This window comes from Pan paniscus, chromosome 14 (assembly GCF_029289425.2).
Source record: "Pan paniscus chromosome 14, NHGRI_mPanPan1-v2.0_pri, whole genome shotgun sequence".
Taxonomy (NCBI): domain Eukaryota; kingdom Metazoa; phylum Chordata; class Mammalia; order Primates; family Hominidae; genus Pan; species Pan paniscus.
This window is the reverse complement of record NC_073263.2, coordinates 43,310,951-43,316,397: the sequence shown is the minus strand read 5'-3', so window position 1 is coordinate 43,316,397 and position 5,447 is coordinate 43,310,951.

Here is a 5,447-nt window from a genome sequence, read left to right as displayed (position 1 = left end):
CAGGGAGATTCCATAGCATTTCTGGTAATTTTCAACTACAGCTACAGTCTTATCTTTAGGTACACATAAGTCTTACTTTAATTTTTTAATTTAAACTAAAGCTTCTCTCCTCTTAACTGAAGCCTGACTTCTGGCTTTGTTTGGGTACCAGGAGTAGGAAGTGCAGGCTGTTTCTACTGCTGTCTTCTTCTAAACTCCAGGTCCCAATACCACATCCCCTCCTCCCCTCCAGTGGGGAAGAGGAGGGCTGAAAGCAAGAGAAAAGGCCTTTTTACTTAGCTTTTGCTGTTTGTGGTTCTGTCTCAATGGTCATTAAAATGTAGTCTCTTTTGGGTTGTATTTGCAGATTATTTAAATGCCTCCCCACCAAGGAATGCTAATCTGCACCATTCTCTATGAGACACTTTCCAAATGACCTCTTACCAGCCTCCTCATGTTCTGTCCTCTCGTGATGACCCACAGTCTCCTTGTGCTTGCTGGGGGCCATTCACTTTAACAGGCAGCCTCTGGAGATGGCTCAAACCTGGCTCCTCCCAGTATCCACTTGGTAGTGTGCAAAATCCCAGAGCTATGGCACATTTGGGGCTGGAGGAGGCTTCCAAGAAAGGCAGAGGATAAATTCTCCTCCAAAACATGGATGATGGGAATCCTAGAGTCAGAAATTAAGTTCGGTTATAGAAAAGAAATGGGTATGTCTTGCACAGTTATGTTCATGGTTTGAGAGTCCTACCTGCTATGCAAAAATAGTAAGTCACCTGCATGAATGTTGTCCCCTGGAATCGTATAACACATGGCCCTAAGCATCTATTAATGTAGGCCAATAAGGTTTTGTCCATTGCAATACATTTCCCTGGACTTCTTTGAAATAGTTGCAGAGAAGAAGTCAATTGCCATTATCCTACAAGAGGATGATGGCAGGATATCTAACCAGCTTGTAACCTTATAAATTATGATATTCAATAAAGATTATCTAGGCTGGGCGTGGTGGCTCACGTCTATAATCCCAGTACTTTGAGAGGCTGAGGCGGGTGGATAACTTGGGGTCAGGAGTTGGAGACCAGCCTGACCAACATGGTGAAACCCCATCTCTACTAAAAATACAAAAATTAGCCGGGGGTGGTGGTGGGCACCTTTAATCCCAGCTACTGGGGAGGCTGAGGTGGGAGGATCGCTTGAACCCAGGAGGCGGAGGTTGCAGTGAGCCGAGATCGCTCCACTGTACTCCAGCCTGGGTGACAGCGTGAGACTCCATCTCAAAAAACAAAACGAAACAAAACAAAAAACCCAAAAGTATCTTCTGGTTTTTATTCAAGGGTTAAAAAACAGAATTTTCTTTAGTAGAGCAAAATAGAGACAGATTTATTTCCCTCCCACCCCTTGCAGTGTCGCCTTCCTTCTCTCGTCAATTGATCAGTTGCTCAAAACCCTTGAGTCACTGCTAATCACTCACTGTTACAAAACAGGCTTCTGCTTGCCATCTACTTTCTAGTTTTACCTTGTCCTTGCTGTGGCAGCAGGGGACCATCATGTTTTGACAATGTTCTATTTTATTGATATTCTCCGTTAATTTTCAAGATAGGAAAGAGAGTCCTTTATTCTGGGCCGGGCGCGGTGGCTCACGCCTGTAATCCCAGCACTTTAGGAGGCCGAGGCGGGTGGATCACGAGGTCAGGAGATCAAGACCATCCTGGCTAACACGGTGAAACCCCGTCTCTACTAAAAATACAAAAAATTAGCCGGGCGTGGTGGCAGGCGCCTGTAGTCCCAGCTACTGGGGAGGCTGAGGCAGGAGAATGGCGTGAACCTGGGAGGCGGAGCTTGCAGTGAGCAGAGATCGCACCACTGCACTCCAGCCTGGGTGACAGAGCGAGACTCCGTCTCAAAAAAAAAAAAAAAAAGTCCTTTATTCTGTTCTGGGAAAAAAATCTTACCTGGGCATTTTCCCAATCTTAATAACTGTTCTAAAAGAACAAAACTTCATGCTTAAAAGTAGTGATTCTGCTGTGTCATTGTATTCTGCTTCATCTCTAAAGAGCTATTAAATGCTGCTGGGTCAACTTTAACCTGCTTAGTTGACAGGGTAAAAGAGAACAAAGAAAATACACCTACATAACAGGTCTGCAAATTAAAGAGAAGGCAGCATGGTTGGGGGTCTCTCAAGAATCACACATTTGTGTATTCTGTCTCTCACTCTGGCTTTCTGATTTGTCAAATCTTTTTGATTTTTCAATTACTCATCTATGTATCTTTACAAAAGTAACAAAACCTAGACCTAGCAAACTCTGTTAACATTCTCCAGTGAGAAACAAAAAGCAAGGGAGGAGGAACAGAAATAGAGAAATGGCTGTTCAGAACTCAAACAGAATATGTTTTTGGGAAGATGAAACGGTTTCATAACAATTTTGGGCCAACAGTTTATGCTCCTCTTCCAAGGCTCATCCTCCAATTGGTTACAAGTTCTTTTACAATTGTCCTCAAAGTTCCCTAAACACTCATAAAGGCCTTTTCAGTGAACTGGCAGATAAAAACTCTCATTCTGTAAATGTGTTCAAAACCACATTTTATAAACTAATTATGTATTTAAACCCACTAATTTTTCCTGATAAATTAGATGTTAGGCGTGTAGATTTTATGCCATCATCATTTCCATTGATTGCTGACAGAAATATTAGGGATTCAATAGTGTAGAATACAACTAAATAAAACAATTTCAAATGGATGGAGGAGGGCATTCTGTCCTAATGTGAATCATTTTATTTTAGCTAAACCTATTACACACATATATTTATTAGCCATTCACATACACCCCAGACACTTTATGTGTTATACAAAACATAGTGATGGGCTGAGAAATATCCCATGCCATTGTACTCAATAGTAATTAACATCAAAAATCCTGGAAATGGTACAGAGTGGGCAGCAAACCCGGTTTGATTTAATCATTGGCAGCATCTTCGTTTGGGCAGCACATTTGAGTGGGAGTCATGTGTTCTAAATTCTATTCAAGGCAATCCTTTCCTTGAAGAAAATCACATTCTTAACTCCTTGATTTCTCCAGGATTTGAAATTGGCAGAAATACTTGGGGAAGTTGGCAGAAATGCTTGGGGAAATTGCAGAAATGCTTGGGGAGAGCGAACATTGGTAGAGATTCTCAAGATCTTGTTTCACCAGATCTTTCAGTTTCATACCAATTTATAATTCATATATTAACTCAACAGTTCTTAAACCCATTTGGGGAATCTCTAGCCTTAAAACCTTTAAAACATCTGAGGATTCTAGTTATCTCCACAAGGTAACAGAAGTAGAGCAGAGTATAACACTCTTCTATTATACATTATGTTTATATAATTTTATTTGGTTTTATTTTACATAGTCTATATCACTGTCGGCTTTTTAGGTAAATGTCTATACTTGCAAATATTAATTTTTAACAGTTAAACTGTAAGCTAGGGTTCTGGCCTAAATTTGAGGAGAAAGAAAAAATAGAAACTTCTTAGCTGAGCACAATATAAAACAGAAAAAAAAAACAGAAAATGGAGTGTTCTCAATTCTGACTGCATGTTAGAATTACCCAAGAGAATTTTAAAAACATCAAATTCTTGGCCCCCTCTCTAAACCAATTAAATCAAACTTGCTTAGAAGCTTGCATAGCAGCATTTTACAAAGTTATATTTCTAATGTAACTGGAACAGAGAAACCATCAGTAAGTTAGAAGAGGATATGTCTATGGCTGTGGGAGACTGGGGAACAGGACAAACATTATTCTTAGAGAATAGCACAATTGCCTAAGGGGAAGATCTATATACAGGAAAAAAGCATAGTGAACCAATAAGAGTTTGATAGAACTAAGCAGAAGAGGTAGGTGTCTAAGATCACCAAACAAAGAAGGACTTCATCTGGAAAGGGTCTGAATCTGAGACTCCAGAGGGTCTCTTACCTGAGACATTTCCTACTCGGCGGCTTTGTAGTTGTCAATCTGGAGAATATTCAACAAGTCCTACATTAAAAGCACTTTTGAGCACTCCAGTAAATTGCTATTCATGCCTCGTTCCTGAGGAGAGATGTGAGAGAAAAAGCTGTATCAAATGAACTAATATTTATCGAGCACTTGCTCTGTGTGAGACCCCATGCAAGATATAAAAAAGACAAGACATAGTCCCCACCTCCAATGAGCATCTTTCCAGTGAGTTGGAAGGATAATGGTAAAGTGAATAATACTTATGTTACATGTCATCCCAAATTTTGACTTTCAAACCATCCTTCTTTACACCTTCTTCTTTAACATAACTTAAGGAATATTTCAAAACAGTCTGTAACTAGTTGTCATTTGGTGGATCAAAGTATCCCTGCTGTAGTTTTGGAAAAGAAGAGATCACTAGGCCTGGCCTAGGAGGGCTCCATAGGGGGCTTAGATGTGAGCTGGGTTTGATGGCCAGATTGGCTAGAGATAAGTGACAGAAGGGTGTTCTTGGTCCTGGAGATGAATGTCTTTACTTGGTGTCACTGTTGTCAGGTAGGGAAGTCAGAGACACCTCTGGTTTGCTGACACCTCACTGCCTTTGTGGTGTCCACTATCTCCAAAATAGGTGATACCTCACATGAGTCAATTTTCACAAAGGTCTCCAGAAGCAAGGCTCTGTTCATACTGCCACACTGTTCACAGTATGCTCTGGTCAAACCACACACACTCCCCCTCATGACAACCTGGCAGCCTTTACCAGGCTAACACAATGACATTCTATCTAAAGAAGGAGCACTTGGCCAGGCGCGGTGGCTCACGCCTGTAATCTCAGCACTTTGGGAGGCCGAGGCGGCAGATCACTTGAGGTCAGGAATTTGAGACCAGCCTGGCCAACGTGGGAAAATCCCATCTCTACTAAAAATACAAAAAAAAAAAAAAAAAAAAAAAAATAGCTGGGCATGGTGGTGCATGCTTGTAGTCCCAGCTACTTGGGAGGCTGAGGTAGGAGAATTGCTTGAACCTGGGGAGCAGAGGTTGCAGTGAGCTGAGATTGCACCACTGCACTCCAGCCTGGATGACAGAGTGAGACTCCGTCTCAAAAATAAAAAATAAAAAATAAATAAAGAAGAAGCACTGAGTCTGAAGACATAGTTGGTTTGGATGCTACATTACAATATATGACAAACAACATTTCATATTTCCAGATTTTATAGACCACCTGTGGGCATCTAAGTTCATTAAAAGCTAATGTTTTGGGAGAGGTTAGCTGCCATCAACCACCCTTATCAAAAATGGGATAAATGAAAGGAATCAGAGAATTGGTAGTGAAAGAGAGAGGAGGTGCCCACAGCAGGAGGTGGAGTATCAAGAGGAAGGGGAGGGCATATGCAGAAGACAGTAGGAGACAGCAAACATGTTCTGCCTGCTTCACAGTCTTCTGGGGACTGTCTTTGCAGCGGTAATCCTGGAGTTTCCCTAGAGCTG